We start from the raw sequence: 26,988 nt of genomic DNA, 5'->3' as shown, positions 1-26,988 counted from the left end.
CAAGACAGTCTCTTCAATAAATGGTGTTGGGAAAATTGGACAGATACATTAAAAAAAAATGAAACTAGACCACCAACTTACACCCATACACAAAAATAAACTCAAAATGGATAAAGGACTTAAATGTAAGACGGGAAACCATAAAAATCTTAGAAGACTCCAAAGGCAGCAAAATATCAGACATGTGTCATAGAAATATCTTTACCAATACAGCTGCTAGGGCAATGGAAACTAAGGAGAAAATAAACAAATGGTACTACATAAAAATTAAAACTTTTGCACATCTAAAAAACCATTAACAAAACAAAACAAAAACAAACAAACAAACAAACAAACAAGAGCACAAGAAAGCCCACTGCATGGGAGTACATATTTGCCAATGTTATCTCTGATAAGGGTTTAATCTCCAAAATTTCCAGGGAACTCATACAACTTAACAAAAGGAAGATAAACAATCCAATCAAAAAATTGGCAATGACCCTAACTGGTTTGGCTCAGTGGATACAACGTTGGCCTGCGGACTGAAGGGTCCCAGGTTTGATTCTGGTCAAGCGCATGTACCTTGGTTGCGGGCACATCCCCAGTAGGGGACCTGCAGGAGGCAGCTGATTGATGTTTCTCTCTCGTCGATGTTTCTAACTCTCTATGCCTCCACCTTCCTCTCTGTGAAAAATCAATAAAATATATTTTTAAAAAATTGTCAATGATCTAAATAGACTAGACACTTTTTGAAAGAGGGCATATAGAAGGTCAAGAGACATATTAAAACATGCTCAAAGTCACTAATCATCTGAGAGATGAAAATCAAAATGACAATAACATGCCATCTCACACCTGTCAGAATGGCTAACATCAACAAATCAACAAAGGACAATTGCTGGCGAGGATGCGGAGAAAAAGGAACCCTGGTGCACTTCTGGTGGGAATGCAGACTGGTGCAGCCACTGTGGATAACAGTATAGAGTTTCCTCAAAATGGAACTCCCATTTGACCCAGTAATCCCACTTCTAGGAATATATCACAAGAAATCAGAAACATCAATCAGAAAGGATATATGCACCCCTATGTTCATAGCAGTACAATTTGCAATAGCTAAGATTTGGAAACAGCCTAAGTGCCTATCAGCAGATGAGTGGATTAAAAAACTGTGGTACATCTACACAATGGAATACTACACTGCTGTAAAAAAGAAGGAACTCTTACCATTTGCAACAGCATGGATGAAACTGGAGAGCATTATGCTAAGCAAAATAAGCCAGTCAGAGAAAGATCAATATCACATGATCTCACTCATTTGTGGAATATAATGAACAACATAAACTGATGAACAAAAATTGAGCCAGAGGAAAAAAGTATTTTAGAATACAATAGAGGAAATGTTATGAATTGTTGATTTTTAATATTTCCTACAACTTTTGTGATGTTATACTCTGTTAGTACAGTTTTGGTAATATTATTATATTTTAAATCTTTTTTCTTGATATTCCAATGTTTATTGTAAGAAATATTATATTTAAAATATTTTTCTTGAAATATTTATGTTTATTTTATGTAAATGACTATTCTGTATTTACAACCTGGTAATAAATTTATTTTGTAAAAAAAGAATGTTGGTAAAATTCACCAGTGAATCCACTTAGGACTGGTGCTTTCTTTTCTGGAAGGTTATTAATTATTGGTTTATTAACTTTAATATATAGGCCTATTTAGATCTTCTATTCCCTCCTTTTTAAAAATTTATTGGTAATAGAGAAAGGAAGGGAGAGAGAGAGAGAGAGAGAGAGAGAGAGAGAGAGAGAGAGAGAGAAGAAAGAGAGAGAGAGAGAGAGAGAGAAGAGAGAGAGAGAGAGAAAGAAACAACAATTTGTTGTTTCACTTATTTATGCATTCATTGGTTGGCTCTTGTATTATGCCCTGCCCAGAGATTAAAACCACTACCTTGGCAAATCAGGATGACAATAACCAGATGAACTACCCAGCTGGGGCAAAGATCTTCTATTTCTTGTTATGCAGTATTGGCCAGTTGTGTCTTGCCAATAATTGGTCCAATTCATCTTAATTTCCATAGGGTCTTTAGCATTCCCTTCTTTCATTTTTGATATTAATAATTTGTATTTCTCCCTTTCTTTTCTTAACATGTCTAGAGGCTTTTTCATTTTATTGATTTTTTCAAAGAACTAGCTTTTGGTTTATATGATTTTCTGTAATTATTTTATGTTTTTACTTTTATTGAGCTCTTCTTTAATACTTATTATTTTCTTATTGTTATTTTAAACTTTATTTGTGTGTAATTTGATGTTTTTATCTCTGGTTGCAAGTATTTCTCATTATTACTGTTTATTTTTTAAAAAAATTGATTATAATGTGCTTTGGTGTCGTTTTTACATTTTTCTATTCAAGTACACTTTTTTAAGTTAAATTCTGGGATTACATTTTTTCATCAAATTTTTAAAATTGTATTTTATTTCCTGATTTCTTCACCTTCCCTTAAGAATGAAATTACACATATATGAGGCCAGTTGATATTGTTCTAAATATTACTAATGCTCTGTTCTTATATTTCCATTTTTTTCTGTATTATATTTTGGATACTTTGCTTTCTATGTCTTTCAGTTCACTGTTTTTTTTTAATTCTGCATAACTTAATATATTGTTGCTCTCAGACAATATTTTTCAATCAAAATATTTTAGTTTTCATCACTAAAAGTTCCATTTGTATATTTTTACATTGTCCATTTTTATCCTTATCATGCATTCTTTTTCTACCTTTTTGAGTATATGAAATATATTTTAACAGCTATGCTAATGTATTTGCCTACAAATCTATCGTGTGTCACTTCTGGTCAGTCTACTATCTATTTCTTTTTGTTTCTTTGAATGGCTGGTTATTTTTGTTTGGATGCTGTTGGGTGTTGGATATTTTTTGTACTTCTTTAAATATTTGGGTCTTGGTTTTGATACTTGGAATCAACTTTATTCTTTGAAGGATTATTACTGTTTTTAGGTGAGCCTGGAATAGCCTTTGTCTGGGCTAATTTGTCCCCATTACCAAGGCAATACATTTCACAGAATGTACTTGATAGCTCATATATTATATAATTTTTGGCTATGACTATGCAAATATGAACTATTTCTGGATTCATGTGTGCTCTAGGGATTGTTCTATTTACTATTCACCCCACCCCCAAAATCACCACTAATACATTTATTTGAGGGAGAAAGGGTCAAATCCTATCAGGATCTTTTAAACTGGGCAGGGCTAGAGACAGTGTTCACAACAGCACAGGTAACCAGATCTGGAACATGAGGCATCACCATTAAACCTGTGAGCACTTAAAGAGTGGACACACTCTGTGTAGTCATATGATTTCCCACTCAGAAGGTTCTGCCTTCATATTAAAAATAGTGTTGAGAAAAATAAAGGCAGAAACTAGCAATAGATTCCCAGTACAGGCCTGACATGATGGTGGTCTCATGAAAGAGGATTGCACCCTACTTACAAGCAACAGAGTGGTGCTCCCAGTTGATCTGCAGGATGAGTAATAGGACTGATTTGGGAATGAGTGGGAGTGGGATCTGACATTATTAGCCTTTTCCCATACAACCTGGTACTCCACAGGCCCCATGCACAAAGAAGACTCAAAAATTCTATGAGATAAGGGTATTCTACTCCATTTCTCTATCCTTGATCCACCTTCTCCAGGTCTAACAGGTGACTGATCAAGCCACTGGTTATAGCCACACCTCCACCCATCTCCTACTTCTGGACAAAGACATGGAAAACATGGACACAGAAGACCATCAGGGCTGGGGCACATCTAGGTGTTTCTGGGTTGGAGTTGTCTCACCTACAGCAGCCAGGCTGAGACAGCCTGTTTTAGGACATCCAAGGCAAAGCTAACTCCACACACTCAGGTACTTCCAGCCTTGGATCCAGGATTTGAACACTGGGGAGTAGGGGTAGCTCAGCTTACAGCCCACAGTTTTTCAAAGCCATGAGATCATCAACCAGCAGGAAAAGGTAGGTCAGCACACTCACTGCAATTACCATTAAAAAATTGGCTTAGCTCCAGATGGCCAGAGCCTGGCTAAACTTGAAACCTTGGTTCTGAGGGTTTCCCAGCCGCCACCCCCAACCCCTTCCTAGGTTTCACTTATGTGGTCATCCACCAGGTAGGCATTAATGAAGTGGGCCAACAGGTTACAGGCCCCAAAAGAAAACCGTAATTCACAGAAGGTGAGGGATGAAGCTGATAACATGTACCAGCAGCCCCTCCTTTTTGTAAATGTTCCCAGTGGAGCTCAGCACACCACTGTACTTGGCCTCCTATAATACAGATTGGTCCCTAAAGCACATTGAGATTGTGAATGTGAGGACAAGAAAAAGGCCTCTTTTTCCTTGCCGTCGCCTTCCACAATTTATGAAAAGCACCTGGTAATTAAACCGCAATATTGTTAGCTCCTCTGATTCAAACAGCTCTTTTGTTCAAAATACAAGACAAGTTATTTTCAAGCTACATTCTTTTTAAAATTTAATTAATTATTTATTTTTTAAAATCTTTATTGTTGAGAATATTATATATGTCCCTCTTTCTCCTCATTGACCTCTTCTAGCTTACTCCTGCCCCCAACTCCGGACCTTTACCACCCTATTGTCTATGTCCATGGGTTATGCACACATGCATACAAGTTCTTTGGTTCATCTCTTCCCACCTACCCACCCTCCCCTGCCTTCCCTCTGAGGTTCAAAAGTCTGTTCCATGTTTATATGTCTCTGCATCTATTTTGTTTGTCAGTTAATTTTGTTCATTAGATTCCACATATGAGTGAGATCATGTGATACTTATCTTTCTCTGACTAGCTTATTTTGTTTAGCATAATACTCCCCAGGTCCACCCATGCTCTTGCAAATGGTAAGAGTTCTTTCTTTTTTACAGCTGCATAAAATTCCATTGTATAAATATACCACAGATTTTTTTATCCACTTACCTGCTGATGGGCACTTAAGCTGTTTCTAAAACTTAGCTGTTTTAAACTGCACTGCTATGAACATAGGGGTGCATGCATTCTTTATGATTTCTTAGCATATATTCCTAGATGTGGGATCACTGGGTCAAATGGGAGTTCCATTTTTAATTTTTTGAAGAAACTCCATACTGTTTTCCACAGAGGTTACACAAGTTTGCATTCCCACCAGCAGTATACTAGGGTTCAATTTTTCCCACATCCTTGTCCACACTTGTCGTTTGTTGATTTGTTGATGATAGTCATTCTGACAGGTGTTAGTTGGTACCTTATTGTTGTTCGATTTTCATCTCTTTGATTAATGACTTTGAGCATTTTTTCATATGCCTCTTAGTGTTTTGTATTTCCATTTTAGAGAAGTGTCTATTTAGGTCCTTTGCCCGTTTTTTAATTGGGTTGGTTGTCTTCCTTTTGTTAACTTGTATGAGTTCCCTATCTATTTTGGAAATTAACCCCTTATTGAATGTATCATTGGCAAATACGTTCTTCCATGCAGTGGGAGTTATTTTGTTTATAGTTTCTTTTGCTGTGAAAACGCTTTTTATTTTGTTGTGGTCTCATTTGTTTATTTTCTCCTTAGTTCCCATTGTCCTAGGAGATGTATGGTTAAACATACTGCTATGAGAGATATCTGAGATTTTACTGTCTATGATTTCTTCTAAGATTTTTATGGTTTAATGTCATACATTTGAGTCTTTTACCCATTTTGATTTCATTCTTTTGTATGGTGTAAGACAGTGATGGCGAACCTATGACACGCGTGTCAGAGGTGACACGTGAACTCATTTTTTTGGTTGATTTTTCTTTGTTAAATGGCATTTAAATATATAAAATAAATATAAAAAATATAAGTCTTTGTTTTACTGTGGTTTCAAATATCAAAAAAATTCAATATGTGACACGGCACCAGAGTTAAGTTAGGGTTTTTCAAAATGCTGAACTCCGAGCTCAAAATGTTAGCCATCACTGGTGTAAGATGATGGTCTATTTTCATTTTTTTTTTTTTTGCATGTACCTCTCCAATTTTTCCAACACCATTTATTGAATAGACTATCTTTTTTAATATATATTTTATTGATTTTTCACAGAGAGGAAGGGAAAGGGATAGAGATTTAGAAACATCGATGAGAGAGAAACATCGATCAGCTGCCTCCTGCCCACCCCCAAATGGGGATGTGCCTGCAACCAAGGTACATGCCCTTGGCCGGAATCGAATCTGGGACCTTTCAGTCTGCAGGCCGACGCTCTATCCACTGAGCCAAACCGGTTAGGGCTGAATAGACTGTCTTTACTCCATTGTATGCTCTTGCCTTCTTTGTCAAATATTAATTGAGCATAATGGCATGGTTCTACTTCTGGATCCTCTCTTCTGTTACATTGATTTATATGCTTGTTCTGTGCCATTACCAGGCTATTTTGAGTACAATGATTTGCAGTATTACTTGCTACCTGGTATTGTGATCCCTCCAACTTTGTTCTTCTTTCTCAAGATTGCTGCAGCTATTCAGAGTGTTTTTTGACTACATAAAAAAAAAATATGGTTTTTGTTCTAGGTCTCTGAAATGTGCTGTTGGTATTTTAATAGGGATTGCACTGAATATATAGATTGCTCTAGGTAGTATGAACATTTAAATGATGTTGATTCTACCAATCAATGAACACAGGATATTCTTTGAAAGGATAAACAATATTGGTGAAGCTCTATCCAGACTCACCAAGAAGCAAAGAAAGGACCTAAATAAACAAAAGCAGAAATGAAAGAGGTGAAATAACAACTGACCCCACAGAAATACAAAGGATAGTACAAAAACACTATAAATGATTTTATTCCAACAAATTGGACAACCTGGACAAAATGGACATATTCTTAGGAAAATACAATCTTCTAAAACTCAGTCAGGAAGAATCAGAAATCCTGAATAAGCTGATAACTACTGATGAAATTGAAGCAGTAATAAAACTCCCCACAGTCAAGAATCCTGGTCTGGAAGGCTTCACAGGGGAGTTAATCAAACAATCAAAGAACACCTATCCTCCTCAAACTATTCCAAAAAATTCAAGAGGAAGAAACACTTCCAGCATCTTTCTATGAGACCAGCATTACCCTAATTCTAAAACCAGATAAAGCCACTACAAAGAAAGAGAATTATAGGCCAATATCCCTGATGAACATTGATGCTAAAATCCTCAACCAAATATTAGCAAATCAGATCCAGCAATACATTAAAAAGATCATACATCATGACCACGTGGGATTTATTCCTGGGATGCAAAACTGTTACAATATTTGCAAATCAATAAGCATGATACATTATATAAACATATTGCAAGACTAAAATCAAGGTTACATTCTTGTATACCTCTCCTCTTTGATTTTTTACAACTCAAGGATAATTTGAATCAAGGAGTCTCTAGTTAATAGAAACTCCCCCCCACTCCAATAAGCCTCTTTTGAACTCTTCATAACTTTTACTATAAGCATGTTTTATAGGCTTGTGAAAAATACTGATAAAACACTTCTCTAGGACATCTGCAAGACTGTTTCAACCCCAAATCCCCCTCCTTTCCTTGTCACATAGCAACAGTAGCCATTACCCTTTAAAAGATCAGGCCACTGTTTATTACTTGTTCTTGAAATGATTAGTAATGTACTAGCCCTTACCCTTCAGGGAAAGTAAAATAAATTTTCTCTCTGCATCTATTTCTTCTCTCAGTTGTGAATTCTTTTACAGCCTGCATAATCATCTCCTAGGAGGTCTCCTTTGCCACTTTGCTCAGAGAAGTCTTCATGTCATCCCTGTTGGAATTCTGCATGATCTCTTCGGGAGGAAAATGTTTTTCATGCTTCCCAATGTCACAGTGGAGAGGGTGTTGGACATCAACTGGGGACTCAGGTCTAGAGCAGCCCTATCTTTCCATCCACTTGAACAATTTCCTTGGCAAGGTAAAGAAATTCAGTGGAAAGAGGAGCTTTATCCCCAACACATTGGTCCCAATGGTGGGGGGCATCAGCTCATAACCTACCTGAATGAGCAGTTTCATGTAAAGCAGTAAATGACTGAGCACTGTCATAACCATGCCCAGCACCAAAAGAGCCATGGTGGCTGGGCTGCCTGGCAGGTCAAGGATGGCACAGGTATATGGCAGACAGTGAGCCAGACCTTGCCACTGTTGAGCAGGGAGATCCGGCTCTGCCTCCAGCCATCCTAGGGTACTACCCAAGTTCTGTATGCTTGTTCATGGCTCTTTCTCTGGTCTGGGTAATTTTCCTATGTGCATTTGTAGATAGTACTGAGCCAATAATTCAAGGTGTGAACTCTGAGAAAAAAGACACCTACTAAGAAGGGTGTCTAGTGTCTAACTGGGCTCAAATAAAAAAAAAAAAAATTCTTGCAGCCATTTCTACATAGGGCCTCTCACACAAATCACACTTTAGGTAGAGGCCTGCAGTAAATCATCTGCCTGCCTGTGCACTGAACTGCCTGCCTGCATTGTGTTTCTACCACTTGCGCCAGCTATTGTAGTTGAGTTCCTGGAATCCTATTTCAACCAATAGGACTGAGGCTTTCCCCATCCAATCAGAGCTGTGCAGCTCCTACCAACCAGAGCAGCTCTATTCTGACTAATCAAAACAGTGCCTCTTGGACCAGTCAAACTGCAAGGATTTGGATCCTCATTTGCATGAGAAAAGACCAATCAGGAACTAGGGGTGGGGACTTCAGTCCATATTAGCCAGCTCCCCCTAGCCTTGGGAGTACACTTTCCCTTTCTACCCAAGCTCCTCCCTGGTTGAGCTGAAACATCTAAGAAGATGTCTCACTACAGGAGTAGAGCACAACAGTGCAGGACAGAGCAGACTGGCACAGAATGGAGCATACCAGCAGAGGGCACAATAGCTTGAAGTTGAACACATCCTGGAGGAGCAGAGCAGAGCTGCCTAGCAAGAGAAGGGCCTGGTCACAGGGCCAGGAGACTCACAGCTGTGCTGTTTTTACAGCCATGCTGTGTCACAATTTAGCTGCTTTGTACTTAATTAAGTTTCCTTCTTCAACACATCCCAAATTGGGGATTCCTGTTGGGGTTGAATTGGTTCCCACAACCATCTGTAGTTTTCATTTAATGTAGCTCCTACCTTTTCATTACTCTGACCTATAAATTCTGTCTACCTTAGTCTCCCTAAATTCTGAGCTCTGCCACCTCCAATAAGTAAGAATGCTAGACTATATTTTGCTTCCTCTTTTTATTTTTCACTGATACCTGGCAACTCTTCAGGTATTGATCTGGGGGCATTCACAGAACTAACCTCATTTGTTTATCTTTTTTTTTAAGGGATCATTTTTTTGCACTGCCTATTTTCAAATGTTTGAAAACAGTGTTTTTGTTTGTTTGTTTGTTTTCTCTAGTTTCTACTTGGTTAAGGCAGCAGAGTAAAGCCTGGTCCTGTTATTCCATCATGGCTTAAAGTGAAATACAATCACATAGCAACTTAGTGCACATTATTCCACTTGTTCAGGCTTACAGTGTTCTATGTGTTCTTTCACATTAGGATAATATTGTACAGGCTTTTATTATTTAAAAATTAATGTATTATGGACATTTACACGTCACTACATGTTTTTACAGAATTTATCCTTCTTGTGACCCTCCCTCTAGCTGTGACTCTTTAGAAAATTCTCTGGAATATTCAGAGAATGTGTATATTTTATTAATCCTGCACTCTCTTTCCTTCTTTCTCTCACTTTTCTCCTTCCTCTCTCACACCTCTATTCTTGTTACAACAAAGAATATTGATTTGATCAGAGATTTCTGCTAGCAGTGAATATTGTTATGCTAAAGATCTGGATATCAATATTGCCCTATATCTTTGTAACTCAAATCCTTATCAAAATAACTTCAAATGTTGGCCCCAGAACAAGGAGGTAAGTGGTATTTTTGTTATATCAGATTTGAAGAGCTTGAGATTCAATAAACTTAAATTGAGAGGCAATGGAAGGAGAATGTAGGCTCTTGTAGTCTGAATCTTCCTTGGTTTGAATACCACTTCTTAACCACATTGTGTTGTAGTTTCTTGATCTATAAAATGGGCTAATAATAATATTTACTTCATAGGGTTATAAAAAAATAAAAAGTTAAAAATAATAAAAAATAGTATTGATGACTTTACATATATAAAATCATCGTGGCAGTACCTGGAATATAAATCCTCAATAAGTGTTTGTTATTAATTGTCACTTTTAGAGTTAAGTATGAGTACACATCAATTTAAGTTTAACTTTAGCTTTTCTAAATACCACCCTGCCAGTCTGCTCTGCCCTGCACTGGTGTGCTCTACTCCTATAGTGAGATATCTTCTTAGATGTTTCAGCTCAACCAGGGAGGAGCTTGGGTAGAAAGGGAAAGTGTACTCCCAAGGCTAGGGGGAGCTGGCTAATATGGACTGAAGTCCCCACCCCTAGTTCCTGATTGGTCTTTTCTCATGCAGATGAGGAAGTACATAATTTTTCTTTATATAAAATTATGTGACTCTATAAATTATGATTATTAGAAACCTTGATGAATTATTTTCTATTTCCTCCTTCGTTGCTAAGCTTATAAATTCATTTTGAGGTTCAGCTTAGTATGGTTCTGAGTTGTTCTCTGATGACTCTTTCCTTGCATACCACTCCATCAAAAGTTAGTAAAATAATTTATGTATTTGTTGTTATTTATATCTTTGATGTTCTAGGGACATTCCTTTCAATAGTTTGATACCAAATTTATTCCTTATTTCTCATTATGGCTGAGAAACTTATTGCATATCACTAGAAATATAAATTTCACACTTCCTGATAGAAATTAATGTTTAGTGTATGGGCTTGTATATATAGGAGAAATAATGTCAAGACAGAATGGATTTCAGAATTTTATATCTCTGGGTTTTCATGATACTTATCTTGCTTTTTTTTTTATTAAGTTAGGGAAGTAGAACTAGTTATACTGTGTTTTATATCTAGACAAAAATCTAATTGGCTAAATCATAAGTTTAACTTTGCTGGGACCCAAACTTGGCTTAGTTTTTGGTTGCTGAGATATTTAGAAACTGGATTCACTTATTTTAATTGTATTTAAATTAAGGAAAAGGAGATCAATATCTTTCATATTAAAGGAAGTAGAATGTAGGCCTCATAGCCTATATACATTATCTCTTTAAAAAATCCTTGTTTTTTTTTCTCTTCCTTGGGAATTTGAAAATACTTTTTGATTTTAGAAAATACCACCTAGCTAAATTTATGGTAACAGAAAATCTTATCAATCCTCTCTCTTCCTTAGAAAACAATGGGATGCCTCTCTTCTACTTTTGTTTCAGAATAGGCTCTTTATCTGTTAGGATAAGGAGGTCTTGGAGATCTGCTTCTTTTGTTTCTTTTCTAGTTTAACAATTAAACCAGCATGTGCAGAAAAAAGAGACCCTTTGATTACCATTATCTGCTCTTTGTCCTCTCTAGGGTAGTCAAATTTTTCCTAACAACTGAGCTACATTTTTTCTAGTTGTTGCCAATTGGACTTCTGTAGTGATATGGGGAAGCATTCCAAAGCCCTCTAAGTTGTCAAAGTGCAAAATGAGTACTGAAAATATACTGGGAATGTCCTCAGGATGTGCAATGGCTTCATTCACTTTCCTGATAAGTTTTCTCAGGAACGGACATTATTGCTTGGGCTCATGCACAGCCTTAGGTATACGGCAAGCTATTTGGAAATATATAGTATTGCAACTACTCAAGTACACCTCTACTAAGAAAGGACTTATTAGCTTATACTCTGAAACTGGTATTATCTATCTGGCTTAGTGTCAGTGAGATCATCATAAGTTCCTTGAGTCAGTTCAAATCATGAAAGCAGAGATGTAACAAACAATTTGAAAATGCATTTGTAAAGATGACCTTGGGTTGCTTGGTAAAACCAATCTCTAAAAGCAAATCTCCAGAAAACCTGGGATCAATACTCTTTCTCAGGTTTAGGAAGCATATAATCCATTTAAGATTTATTAATTAAAATCAGACACCTGCCCATATTGCTAATCAGTACTTTTCAATCCCTTTACCTGTATCATTGAGTCCCCCAACTCCCCTTCATAGTTGGTTACTGAAAATATTAGGGGGAACACTTTGTAAAGTATGTGATTATCTAATCATAATGCTGTACACCTGAAACTAACCCACACTAATAAAAGAAAAAGATGCTAATTGACCGTAACTTCGCTACACCCCAGGCCATGCCCACCAGCCAATCAGAGTGACTCTATGCAAGTTAACCCAACCAAGATGGTGGCCAGCAGATCAAGCAGGAGGCCTGGTTGCCTAGGCGATGGAGGAAGCCAAGCTTCCCGCCTGCCCTGAGCTGGCTGTGGCCTCCGCTAATGGCAACAAAGTTTCAATTATAGAAGATAAATAAATCCCAGATATCTGTTTCCAGCCAGCCTCCACTGAGAGCTTGGGTGGCTGGGGGCTGTGACCAGCCTGCAAACAGCCATCAGCCCCTCACCCAGGCTGGCCACACCCTCATGGGCTGAGGATCCCCACTGGGGGGCTTAGCCAGCCTGAAAACAGCCCTCTGCCCCTCAACCAGACTGTCCAGGCACCCCAGCAGGACCCCCCACCCTGAAGGGGCTGTGGCCAGTCTGAAAACAGTCATCAGCCCCTCACCAAATTGGCCAGGCACCCCAGGGGGGACCCCTACCCTGAAGGGGCTGTGGCCAGCATGCAAACAGCCATCAGTCCCTCACCCATGCTGGCCAGGCACTCCTATATAATAAAAGGGTAATATGCAAATTTACCCTAACAGCAGAACGACTGGGAATGACTGGTCACTATTACACACACTGACCACCAGGGGGCAGATGCTCAATGCAGGAGCTGCCCTCTGGTGGTCAGTGCGCTCCCACATGGGGGAGCTCTACTCAGTCACAAGCAAGGCTGATGGCTGCCAGTAAAGCGGTGGTAGTGGGAGCCTCTCCTGCCTCCTCAGCAGTGCTAAGGATGGCCGACTGCAGCTTAGGCCTGCTCCCTGCTGGCAAGTAGACATCCCCAAAGGGCTCCCGGGCTGCCAAAGGAATGTCTGACTGCCAGCTTAGGCCCAATCCATGGGGAGTGGGCCTAAGCCAGCAGTTGGTCATCCCCGGAGGGGTCCCCAGAGTGCAAGAGGGCACAGGCCGGGCTGAGGGACCCCCCCCCCCCGAGTGCACAAATTTTGTGCACTGGGCCTCTAGTACAAAGTAATGTTGAATGTGAACTGTAATTGAAAAATCTATAATAATAAAAGCATAATATGCTAATTAGTCCAGACAGCCAAATGACCTTCCAGACATTATTCCAGACTTCCTTTCAGATGAAGCTGTCATGGCAGGAGCTGAAGCAGAGGTGGTTAGGGGCAATCAGGCAGGCAGGTTAGCAGTTATGGGTGATCAGGCTGGCAAGCAGAGTGGTTAGGAACCATCAGGCAGGCAGGCAGATGAACAGTTAGGGTGATCAGGCAGGTAGGTGAGCAGTTAGGGGAAATCAGGCAGGCAGACAGTTGAGCAGTTAGGGGCCATCAGGCAGGCAGGCAGACTGGTTAGGGGTGATCAGGCAGGCAGGTAAACATTTAGGAGCCAGCAGTCCCAGATTGTGAGAGGGATGTCTGATTGCCCATTTAGGCCCAATCCTCGGGATTGGGCCTAAACAGGCAGTTGGACATCCCTCTTACAAACAAGGACTGCTGGCTCCCAACTGCTAGCCTGCCTGCCTGCCTGCCTGCCTGATTGCCTCTAACCACTTCTGCCTGCCTGATCACCCAGTAACCACTCCCCTGTCAGTCTGATCGGTGCCTAACTGCTCCTTGCTGACCCAATTGCCCCTAACTGCCCTCCCCTGCCAGCCAGGTCATCACTAATTGCCCTCCCCTGTAGGTTTGGTTCCCACCAACTGCCCTCCCCTGCCGGACTGGTTGCCCCTAACTGTTCTCCCCTGTAGGCCTGGTCACCCCTAACTGCCCTCCCCTGCAGGCCTGGTTGCCCCCAACTGCCCTCCTCTGCTGGCCCAGTCACCCCTAACTGTTGTCCTCTGCAGGCCTCATCAACCCCAACTGCTCTCCCTTGCAGGCCTGATCACCCACAACTGCCCTCCCTTGATGGCCATCTTGTGGCAGCCATCTTGTATCCACATGGGGGCAGCCATCTTTGACCACTTGGGGGTGGCCATCTTTTTGTATTGGAGTGATGGTCAATTTGCATATTTCCCCTTTATTTTATAGATTAGTGGCCCGGTGCATGAAATTCGTGCACATTGAAAGGGAATTAATTAGAGGATGTGAGCATGAGGCAGTCCGCATTTCTGAAACTCAATGACATGAATTTTAGCTATTACTTTGCCAAATAAATGGAATTTACAGATATCATTTAAAAGAGCATTCAGCTTAATATTAAAAACTCTGGCTACCAAGTCAGGTCTGTTTTCAACTTTTTGCCAGCATTGTAAATTGTTTGCAATATCTGCCCATTTGGGGTTGAATGTCAACCCCAAATAAATCGGGCTTGCCATACCTTGTTACAATTGCCATAGCATCCTGATATCGCTGCTGCATATTTCTGGGACTACCCTCAAAAGATGATGGAAGTATTATCATTTTACCAATTGGTACATTGTCCTTTTCAGATCTAGATTTGAGATAATCCATCAAACCACTATATTTTTCAACTCTAAACTTATATTGGTTTGCTTTGATGAAATGTATCCGACTTGCCTCCATTTTTTTAATATGAATTCACCATAAACTGTTGAATTAATTTTCCTGCATTTAAAATAGGATTGAACGTGTTCCGCACAGAGAGATGAAATCCATAATACTGCATTTGTGTGACTCATGTCCTTACATTTTGTCTAATATTATTGTCGATTACAGTGTTGTCGCTGAGTCTTAATGCAATATCTGTTCCCCATCCTTTTTCACCATTTGGAAAAAGAATAGGATATGTCATTGCACCTAATGTAGGAAACAGGATATTGATTTGTTTCATTTCAGTAGCATTTAGATTATTGGGATCTGGTTGAGAATGAATGAGCAAACCCCTTTCAAAATGAGGTTCTCCATCTTCATTTCTGAATATGACAGCAACCTCGGTTACATGGGGAGAATTATATCTACCTGTGTCACTGTTATGCTCGTATTTAATCGCCATTGTTACTTCTATGGGAGCAATACCTTTTGCTGCTGCTTCAGATTGGGCTTCCTTTTCTACCTCATGTAGCATCTTGTACAATTTTGTTAATTCACTTATTTCATACATGAGGTTGTTGATGTTAATCATGAGTCTTTATGAGCAGCCCTGGTTTTCTGGAATTGCTAATCTTTTACTTGTAGCTTTGGCTGTATCCAAAATACAGAGTTGGGCAAACTTCTGAGAAACACCATCCAAAGGATGTAAAGTTCCAGTACAGTGATAAACTTGTCTGTTTATTCTAAAACAGTATGGCCCATATCCTGATGGCGATGAAATATTTGCTGGAAGCAAAAGCAAAAGAACTATTTATGGAATGAATATTTTCCATGAAATTTTTACTGTCAGAATCTTCGTTTGTCATTAATCTTTTTAAATATGCCAGGTAATCTGGAAAACGTATATCATTTGGACAGACTTTCCCTTTGCTACAACATTGAGTATTTCCCATCGGATGGTTTTTCATCAGAGAAATGTAGTGATAGGCAAAATTCACATCTAACAGTCATTCCGACACAACTATGTTCGAGAATTACATCCTCATGTACTTTATTTTTGCTGAGAAGGCAGTTCCTACCAGAATTGATAGTACTTGTTGATGATTGTTCTCTAGACATATTCTGTTGTTGCCACTGCCTTCTTTCAACTTCAAAGGCACATTGGTCTTTAGACATTTTCTGTCAATGATGTTGGTGATTTTCAGCATCAGAGCAACGTTTTTCCAGTAGCTGGCCTTCAGATACATTCTGTCACAGGCACCACTTTCTTTCAAGATCAGACACATGTTGCTCTTCAGACATTTTCTGTTGATAACACTGGCATCTTTCGGCTGCAGAGCTACATTGTTTTAACAGTTGTTCTTTAGACATAGTCCCACCTCTCTACTGTCACGGTCTGAGATGCAGGTGAATGAGATTCCTGCTGTCAGGCCACTGAGAGCTGTCTGACCAATGGCTGATTCTGGCTGATTCTGTTGGGATGGGACTTCTCTTCCATGCTGTCAATTTCCACAGCTGTGATGAGGAAGCTGGGGTGACAGAGGGAGCCATGCCCTCCAAGCTGCCCTCTCTTGCTCTGCTCTATGTCCAGAGGCCTCCTGCTCTGCCAAGTCTTCCAAACCTCCTGCTCTCTGCCCGCTCTTTCACTCTGCTCTTTGCCAGTGAAGGTCCCAGGAGCCTGAAGGCATGGCTAGGCACAGTCGGCCTCACCTCCCGGGGCGAGCAATGGTCCTGGGAGCCCATGGCCACCGTTGCCTCCTGGGGCGCTTGACACCTGCATATGCAAATTAACCCACCATCTTTGTCAGATTAATTTGCATAATCACTCCTGATTGGCTGGTAGGTGTGGCTTGTGGGAATCATGTAGGGATGGTCAATTTACATCTTTCTCTTTTATTAGTATGGATTATGCTTGAAATCTGAATTGTTGAATATTTTCTCAATAGATGTAGTTGGCCTCATGAGTACTCTCCTCATCTTAACATTTGCTTTTATTAATAGTCTAGAATGTTTGCAAATGCATGTATTTCAGTTGAGGGGCAGGTGACTGTTTTAGCAGAAAAGAACTATGTCACTTCATGGAAGAGGGACTTAAAATTGGCCATGAACAATGGACAGGGTTTGGGATAGTTAAAAGGAGTAATGAGTGTAAGTTGAGAGACCTACTGCCATAAGGCATAGTCTACATGGAATAATGGAGGCTTCACATTATCTTTAAAGAACACAAAATAGTATTCTTTTGAAGCGAATAGAGGACATTATTCATTTAACCCATTGCAATAATATAATTTTTATTTATAGCCCTTTCATATGCTACAGTTTTGTATAATCCTATGGTGGACATGTGCCAGTATTTGCCTTTCCAGCAATTGAACAATCTTCTGTTTGGAAACTCTACATTATGCAGATTGTGGTAGGAGGGCGACCAAGATCCCTAACAGAAGCAAAAGAGCTAGATAAATATTCCATCTCCTTGTCACTTGTGTAATCTAGACTTGGCCGAACAGATGCTCCTGCTCAACAATTGAGGCAATCTGCAGAAATTTATAGCAGTGGTGAGTGTCCAAGGGAGGCAGAACCAGCAGTGAAGCCTAGACAGACATTTTGATGTAGACTTGGCTGGCTTTGGGACTGCAAAGCAACTTCTATTTTCTGCCAATATTCTGAGAATATTCCCCAAATTTCTCAGAATATTTTTTTAGCTTCTATTGCCAAATATTTCATACATATATGCTCCTGCCAACTAAGTCATAATTATTTTTTGTTAAAAGAATTATTGAACTATCATTCACAATTCACAATTCTGACATTTGACTTCTTATATATCTAATCACAAATACCAACTGGTACAAGTTACCTTTAGGAAATGTACTTTTTAAATATATAATGAAATTGTAAAAAGTAATGAAAATCACATTATAAAATATTTGTAAAACAAAGAAAATAATCCATAATCACATCATTCTTATAAAATGATCATATTTGTGTGTTTTTCTTATTTATTTAAATTTTAAAAAATATTTTTCAAGTACATTTTGCATTCAATATTATTTTGTATTAGTTTCAGATATACAGTATATTAGTCAGATAATCACATACTTTGTAAAATGTTCCCCTTGATATTTCCAGGACCCACCTGGCACCATACATAGTTATTATAGTGTTATCGACTATATTTCCTATGCTGTACTTACAACCTCATGACTATTTTATAACTACCAATGTGTACTTTCACCTTCTTCATCAGTTCCCAAACCTCCTCCTCATCAGTCTGTTCTCTGCATCTATGAGTCTGTCTGTTTTGTTTGTTCATTTATTTGTTCTTTAGATTCCACATATAAGTGAAATTATATGGTATGTGTCTTTCTCTGACAGACTTATTTTACTTAACATATTACCCTCTATGTCCATCCTTGCTGTTGCTAATAATAAAATTTCATTTTTTATGGCCAAGTAATATTCCATTGTATATATGTATGACTACTTTTTTAATCACTTGTCTATTGATGGGTATTTGGGCTGCTTCTATAGATTACCTGTTGCAATTAATGCTGCAATGAACATAGGGGTGCATATGTTTTTTTGAATTAGAATTTCTGGGTCAAAAGGCAGTTCCAATTTTAATTTTTGAGGAATTTCTAAAGTATTTTTTCACAGAGACTGTACCAGTCTGCATTCTTACCAACAGTGCATGAAGGTTCCCTTTTCTCCCCATCCTTGCCAAAACTTCTTATTTGTCCCAGTGGATGTGGTTCTGAGTTGAGTGTCGACCTATGAAACAAGAGGTCATGATTTCATTCTTGGTCAGGGCACATGCCTGGGTTGCTGGCTCGGTCCCCAGTAGGGGGCAGGCAGGAAACAGCCGATCAGTGATTCTTTCTCATCATTGATATTTCTATCTTTCTCTCCCTTTCCCTGCCTCTCTGAAATCAATAAAAATATATTTTTTAAAAACTTGTTTGTGGATTTATTGATGATAGCCATTCTGACAGGTATTAATTGATATGTCATTGTGGTTTTTACTTGCCTTCCTCTGATGATTAGTGACATTGAGCATCTTTTCACATGTCTATTGGTCATCTGTATTTCCTCTTTGGAAAAGTGTTTATTTAGGTGCTTTGACCATTTTTTAATTGGATTGTTTGTTTTCTTGGTATTTAATTGTATGTTCTTTTTTATAAAAAAAATGTTTTTATTAATTTGAGAGAGAGAGGAAGGAGAGGGAGAGAGAGAGAGAAACATCCATCTCAGAGAGAAACATCAATTGACTGCCTCATGCATGCCCCCTACTGGGATTGAACCTCCAACTAAGGCATGAGCCCTGACCACAAATTGAACTGGAGACCTCTTGGTGCATGGGAGGATGCTCAGTCAACTGAGCCACACTGGACAGGGGAAGATTTATAAGTTCTTTATAAGTTCTTTTTTTAAAAAAAAAAATGTATATATTTTTATTGATTTCAGATAGGAAGGGAGAGGGAGAGAGTCAATGATGAGAAAGAATCATTGATTGGCTGCCTCCCACAGACCCACCACTGGGGATTGAACCCACAACCAGGCATGTGCCCTTAACTGGAATTGAACCTGGGACCCTTCAGTCCACAGGCTGACGCTCTATCCACTGAGCCAAACCAGCTAGGGCTATAAGTTCTTTATAAACGTTGAATCTTATCCCCTTGTCAGATGTATCAGTGGCAAATATGTTCTTCCATTAAATGGGCTGTCTTTTAATTTTGTTGATGGTTTCCTTGGCTGTGCAAAAACTTTTCAGTTTGATGTAGTCCCATTTGTTTATTTTTTCTTTTGTTTCCTTTGCTCGAGTATATTTATTAGAAAAATATTACTAAGTGAAATGTTTGAGATATTACTGCCTATGTTTTTCTTCTAGAATATTTTTTTGGCATTGAGACTTACATTTAAGTATGTATTTCATCCATTTTTCATTTATTCTTATATGTGATATAAGAAGATGGTCTAGTTTCATTTTCTTTGAGTATATGTGTTAATTTTCACAACACCACTTATTAGACTGTCTTTACCCTATGGTATGTTCTTGCATCATTTGTCAAATATTGATTAATAGGCATGAATTTATTTCTGGGCTATTTAATCTGTTCCATTGATCTATATGTTTAATTTTGTGCCAGGACCATGCTGTTTTGATTACTATAGTCTTGCAGTATAGTTTGATGTCAGATATTGTGATTTCTCCAACTTTGTTTTTATTTCTCAAGATTGCTATGGCTATTTGGAGTCTTGTGTATCCATATAAATTTATGGATTATTTGTTCTAGGTCTGTGAAATACGTCATTATTATTTTGATAGGAATTACATGATTTTATAGATTGATTTGGGTAGTATAACTATTTTAATGATGTTAATTCTTTCTTTGATCATAGTATATGCTTCCATTTTTTTGGTATCTTCTTCAATTTTTTTCTTCAGTGTCATAATTTTCCAAATATAGGTCTTTCCCTTTTTGATTATAATTATTCCTAACTAGAGGCCCAGTGCACAAAAATTTGTGAACTGGCTGGGGAGGGGGTGGGGGGTGTCCCTCAGCTCCACTTGTGCCCTCTCACAGTCTGGGACCCCTTGGGAGATAACCACCTGCTGGCTTAGGCCCATTCCCCGGGTGGCAGATGGCAGGCCCGATCCCTCGGTGACAGCCCTGCCTCCCCGGGTTGCCTTCATGGTAGGGCTGATCTGGGGGTTGGGGTGCTGCCGTGGGTCACGCACATGGCAGCACTGATCCAGGGGTTGGGGCATCACCCCGGGTGGGGTCACACACGGGATGACCAGGCAGGCCTGCCGATTTCTGCTGCCCCACCCGTCCGCCCAGGGTCGGGTTGCACACGGACGTCCGCCACCCTGGGTCACAGATAGCAGGCCCAGATGGCAGCAGGGCAGGCGGGATGGCGCTGTCCCACCCTGACTGCAGTATGCAAATTAGCTGCCATCTCTGTTGGTGGTTAATTTGAATATCGTGCTGATTAGCCAATGGGAGGCGTAGTGAAGGTACAGTCAATTACCATGTTTGTCTATTATTAGATAGGATTATTAAATGTTTTGATACAATTGTAAATGGTATTGTTTTCTTAGTTTCCATTTCTAATATTTCATTATTGGGGTATAAAAGTGCAATTACTTTTGGAGGTTTATTTTTTATCCTGCTACTTTACTGATTTATTTATCAATAATAGTAGTTTTTTAGTGGAATCTTTAGGGTTCTCTGTATAAAGTATCATGTGATCTGCAAATAATGACAGTTTTACTTCTTTCTTTGTAATTAAGATGCCTTTTATTTTTCCTTCTTGTCTGATTGTTGTGGCTTAATTCCTGCACTGTGATGAATAGAAGTGGTGAAAGTTGACAGACCTGCCTTATTTCTGATCTTAGGGGAAATGCTTTTAGTTTTTTAATTTTCTTTCTTTGCAGTGTTTTTTCCTGGTTTTGGAATTAAGGATAAGGCTGGCCTCATAAAATGACTTTGAGTGTCTTCCTTGTCTTGAAATTTTTGAATAGTTTAAGAAAGATAGGTGTTAATTCTTCTATGAATATTTGATGAAATTAAATTGTGAAGCCATCAGGTCCAGAAATTTTATTTATTGGAAGTTTCTCTTTGTTTGTTTTCTTTTTTTCTGCTCCAATTTCATTAGTTGTAATTGGTCTGTTCAGATTTTCTGCTTCTTCTTGATTCAGTATTCAGAGATTATATGTTTCTTGGAATGTATTAATTTACTCGAGATTGTCAAATATGTTGGCAGTTGGTTGTTTGTATTATCCCTTTATAATACTTGGTATTTCTGTGCAGTTGGTTGTTATTTTTTTATTGCATTTCTGATTTTGTGTCCTCTCTCTTTCTCTCTTTTATTTTTATTTTTTGTTTTTCAATAAGTATGGTTAAAGGTTTATCAATCTAATTTATCTTTTCAAAGAACCAGTTCTTGTTTTATTAATATTTTGTATTGTTTTTCTAGACTCTATTTTATTTATTTTTGCTGTGATCTTTATTATTTCCTTCCTTCTACTCACTTCAGGCTTTGTTGTTGCTGTTTTTCACCAGTCCCTTTAACTACAAAGTTAACTTATTTGAGATTCTTCTTATTTTCTGAGGTTGACCTGTAATGCTATGAATTTCCCTCTTAGGACTACTTTCACAGTGCCCATAGATTTTGGGTTGCTGTGTTCTCATTTTCATTTGATTCTAGGTAAATTTTGATATATTCTTTGATCTCATTGTATTCCCATTAATTTTTAATAACTTGTTGTTTATCCTCCATGAGTTTTTCAGTTTTTTTCTTGCAGTTGATGTCTAGTTTCATACCATTATGGTCAGAGAAGATGCTTGATATAATTTCAATCTTCTTAACTTTATTGAGACTTGTTTTGTGTTCTAACATGTAGTCTATCCCAGAAAATGTTACATGTGCATTTATAAAAAAAATGTATATTCAGCCGCTTTGGGTTGAAACGCTTTGAAGATATCAATTAAATCCAACTGATCTAGTGTGTCATTTAAGGCCACTGTTTCCTTGTTGACTTTCTATCTTGAAGATTTATCCATTAATGTCAATTCGGTGTTAAAATACCCTAATATGACTATATTACTTTTGATCCCTCCCTTTATGTTAATCAAGATTTGTTTTATTTGCTTAGATTCTCCTATATTGGGGGAATAAATGCTTCTAAGGGTTATATCTTCTTATTGGAATAATCCTTTTATCATTATGTAGTGTTCTTCTTTGTGTCTCATTATGGCCTTTCTTTTGAATACCCTTCTGTCTAAGAATTGCTACCCAGCTTTTTTATTATTTGCATTTGCGTAAAATATTTTTCCATTTATTTAATTTTAGTCTTCGTGTGTTTTTTGTTCTGAGTGGCTCTTTTGAAGACAGCATATATGGGTCTTTTATTTTTTTAATCCATTCATCTACCCTATGTTTTTTGCTTCAAACATTAAAGCCATTTGTTTTTATTTAAAAATAAATTTAATTTCAGAGAGAGGAGGAGAGAGGGAGAAAGAAATAGAAACATCAATGATGTACTGGGGATTGAGTCCACAACCCTGGCATGTACCTCAGTATGGAATCAAACTGTGACCTACTGGTTCGTGGGTCAATACTCAACAAATGAGTCCCACTAGCCTGGCAAGCCATTTGTATTTAAAGTTATTGTTTACATGTACATATTCATTTTCATTTTAATCTTTATTTTGTTAAATCTTTATTGTTGAAAGTATTACATATGTTCCCTTTCTTCCCCCATTGACCTCTTCTAGCCTGCCCTTGCCCCATGTCCCAGGCCTTCACCACCTTATTGTCTGTGTCCATGGATTATGCATATATGCATACAGGTTCTTTGGTTGGTCTCTTCAAACTCCCCCAATCTCCCCCACTTTCCCTCTGAGATTCAAAAGTCTGTTCCGTGTTTCTAAGTCTCTGGATCTATTTTGTTCATCAGATTATTTTGTTCATTAGATTCCACATATGAGTGAGATCATGTGATATGTATTTTTCTATGACTGGCTTATTTTATTTAGCATATTACTCTTCAGGTCCATCCATGCTGTTGCAAATGGTAAGAGTTCTTTTTTGTTTGTTTGTGTGTTTTTTTTATATTTAGTGTTGAAAGTATTACATAGGTCCTCCTTTTTCCTCTATTAATGTCTTTCAGCCCACTCCCTCCCATCCCCTCACTCCCCATGGCCCTAAACACCCCACTGTCTGTGTCCATGGGTTATGCATACTAGGCATTTGCATACAAGTTCATTGGTTGATCTTTTCCCACCCACCCTCCCCTGCCTTCCTCTGAGGTCCAACAGTCTATTCATGCTTCTATGTTTCTGGCTCTATTTTTGATCATCAGTTTATTTGGTTCATTAGATTCCACATGTGAGCGAGAGCATGTGATACTTACCTTTCTCTGATTGGCTTATTTCACTCAGCATAATATTCTTCAGGTCCATTCATGTGGTTCAAATGGTAAGAGTTCTTACTTTTTTACAGCTGCTTAGTATTCCATTGTGGAGATATACCACACCATTTTTATCTACTCATCTGCTAATGGGGACTTGGGCTGTTTCCAAACTTAGCTATTGTAAATTGTGCTGCTATGAACATAGGGGTGTATGTATTCTTTCTGATTGGTGTGTCCAGTTTTATAGGATATATTCCTACAGGTGGGATCACTGCAGCAAATGGGAGTTCCATTTTTAATGTTTTGACAAAACACCATACTGTTTTCCACATTTTCTGAACCAGACTGCACAACCACTAGAAGTGTACTAGAATTCACTTTTCTCTATATCCTTTCCAACACTTGTCCTTTGCTGATTTGTTGATGAAGGCCATTCTGACAGGTGTTTTAATTTGCGTCATTGTCATTTTGATTTGCATCTTTTGGATGATTAATGACTTTGGCCATTTTTTCATATGTCTCTAGGCCATCTTTATATCCATTTTGGAGAAGAGTATATTTAGGTCCTTTGCCCAATTTTTAATAGGGTTGTTTGTCTTCCTTATGGTAAGTTGTGTGAGTTCCTTATGTATTTTGGATATTCACCCCTATCTGATGTATTATTGACTAATTTGTTCTCCCATGCAGTGGGATCTCTTTTCATTTTGTTGATGATTTCTTTTGCTGTTCAGAAGCTTTTTATTTTGATGAAGTTCCATTTGTTTATTTTCTCCTGTGTTGTTTTTTTTTGCCATAGGAGATGTATCGATAAACATATTGCTACTAGAGATATCTGAGATTGTGCTGCCTATGGTATTTTCTAAGATTTTGATGGTTTCATGATTTACATTTAATTCTTTTCTCCATTTTGACTTTATTATTATACATGGTGTAAGTTGGTAGTCTAGTTTCATTTCTTTGCATGTACCTCTCCAATTTTCCTAACACCATTTATTGAAAAGACTATCTTAAATCCATTGTATGCTCTTAGCTTCTTGACAAATATTAATGGGGGATAATGGCTTGGGTTGATTCCTGGGTTCTCTGTTTTATTCCATTGGTCTATATGTCTGTCCTTGTGCCAGTACTAGGCTGTAACTTTGTAGGATAATTTGATATCTGGTATTGTGATTCCTCCAACTTTGTTCTTCTTTCTGAAGATTTCTGAAGCTATTTGGAGTTTATTTTGATTCTATAAAAAATGTTTGGAGAGTTTGTTCTAGGTCTCTGAAATGTGATGTTGGTATTTTAATAGGGATTGCATTGAATGTATGGATTGCTTTGGGTACTATGGACATTTTAATGATGTTGATTTTACCAATCCATGAACATGAGATGTTATTCCACTTGTGTATATCTTCCTCTATCTCTTTTTTTCAACATCCTGTAGTCTTCTGAATACAAATCTTTTACCTCTTTGGTTAAGTTTATTCCTATGTATCTTAATTTGTTTTTTTGCAATGGTAACTGTGATTGTTTTTTTAGTTTATCTTCCTGAGAGTTCATTATGCTATCTAATAATAGAGAAACATGGTAATTAACCAGCAATGATGGGAGGGGAAAGGGATCAGAAACCCAGGCAGCAGGCAAGAGGTGGGGGGCAGGCAAAGGCGGCCAGTGATCGGTGATTGTGTTGTGGATCGGAGGCAGAGAGAGCCCTGGCCAGGCCAGCTGGCACCCCCGACCCCCGCCCCCCCAGCCAGGTTCCCTGCTGACCTGCTTCCCCGTGATCCCCATGGCAATCTGGGGCAGAGAGAGCCCCGGCACAGGCCAGCCAGCACCCCAGGTCCCCCGGGGCTGGGGGTGCCGGCTGGACTGCTTCCCCGTGATTGTCATGGAAAAGAGACCTTCAAGGCCTGTCCAAGGCAGGTTTGCATTTAAAACTAAGTGGGGTGGTCTGGAACTGCGCGGCACTGACAACCAAGGCAGTCTCTGCGTCAGTGGCACATCTGCGGCTCGAAGTGTGGGTGGTGAGGGCCATACAAGCCAGAGGCTTTGGCTGCAATGGTCAGATAATTTCAGCTCCAAGGCAGGCACAATCAGGGAAGACATTGGGACCTTCACAAAAAAAGAGAAAGCTGAAGAGGGAGGATACTTCCCAGAGCAGATTAAAAAACAGCTGGACGCCTTGAAGAAACAACATGAAGAAGAGATCACTCATCATAAAAAGGAGATTTGAGCGTCTGCAGAAAGAAATTGAGCAGCACAAGCAGAACATCAAGAAACTGAAAGATCATGATACTGGGGAAGTGTCAGGGTGAGGGGACAGCCATATTTGCCAGTGTGCCCGAGCTATCAACAACAAAAGTGTGCGGGAGCTGGGCAGGCACACAGACAGGCACACAGACCCCAGGCCCACCTCGCCATTGCCTGGCCTCACCGCCACCCGCTGCCGATGCAGTCTCATGGGGCCTGCGCCCCGCAGCGGGAGGTGGGGGACGGGGTGGGGGATGTCTTACAAACCGAACTTGACCATGCACATGCCCACCACCTCCATCAAGGCCTCTGGGAGCGTTCACCCGCCTTCCACCAGCATGGCAACATCTTCCCAGTACCGCCAGCTGCTGAGTGACTAGGACCACCATCTCTAACATGCAGGGAACAGAGAACAGCCAAGTGCCCCAGAGCAAATATGCTGAGCTGCTGGTCATCATCGAAGAACTAGGGAAGGAGATCTGATTCACGTATGCGGGCAGCAAGAGCGCGATGGAGAGACTGAAATGAGGCATCATCCACAGGACAGGGCTGGTTTGGGAGTGCTTGGCCTAGATGGAGTGGAACAACAGGTCCTAGCCCCTAAGTCAGCGTGAAAGGCTTACCCTCTTCTTCCAAGAAGTGACAGCTCATGCTTGCACCCCCTTCAGATGAAACTTGGTTTCAAAATGATAACAGCTTGGTTTCTCCTCCCCGTGCCCCTCCCGTGGTTCACCAGGCTCTGAACCTACCATCGCTGAGATGGAGAAGAGATTTTTGCAGTTATTAGATTTACATATTAGTTAGGAACTACCCAGGGCATTTTGTGTGTTTTTTTAAAGCATTGATTTACATGATGCATGTCAGTTATCTATCACAGCAAACTGTATTTGGCCTCTCAGATACATGTTTCTCTTCTGGATACATTTCTGTTACTCACATGGTTCTTTACGTTTCTCTTCTGAGCTGATCCAACTCTGAGGGTTTGTTTCAGTGAGTCCTGAGGCAGCGCTTTAGTAGCCAATGCCCATTCACCACATAGTATAAATTCTTTTCAATGTAACTTTTTTTTTTTTTTGCTT

General features: G+C 39.1%; 2 pseudogenes; one reads left to right on the top strand and one right to left on the bottom strand.

Annotated features, from left to right (window-relative positions):
• Window positions 1-3,897: 3,897 nt before the first annotated feature.
• On the bottom strand, window positions 3,898-15,217 carry LOC118669421 (annotated as a pseudogene).
• Window positions 15,218-26,163: 10,946 nt separating this feature from the next.
• Window positions 26,164-26,482, top strand: LOC118660994 (annotated as a pseudogene).
• The last annotated feature ends 506 nt before the right edge of the window (window positions 26,483-26,988 follow it).

Source organism: Myotis myotis, unplaced genomic scaffold, assembly GCF_014108235.1.
Source record: "Myotis myotis isolate mMyoMyo1 unplaced genomic scaffold, mMyoMyo1.p scaffold_m19_p_1, whole genome shotgun sequence".
In the NCBI taxonomy this organism is placed as follows: Eukaryota; Metazoa; Chordata; class Mammalia; order Chiroptera; family Vespertilionidae; genus Myotis; species Myotis myotis.
The sequence above is the reverse complement of the archived record's forward strand: the minus strand, read 5'-3'. Positions and strand labels throughout refer to the sequence as shown.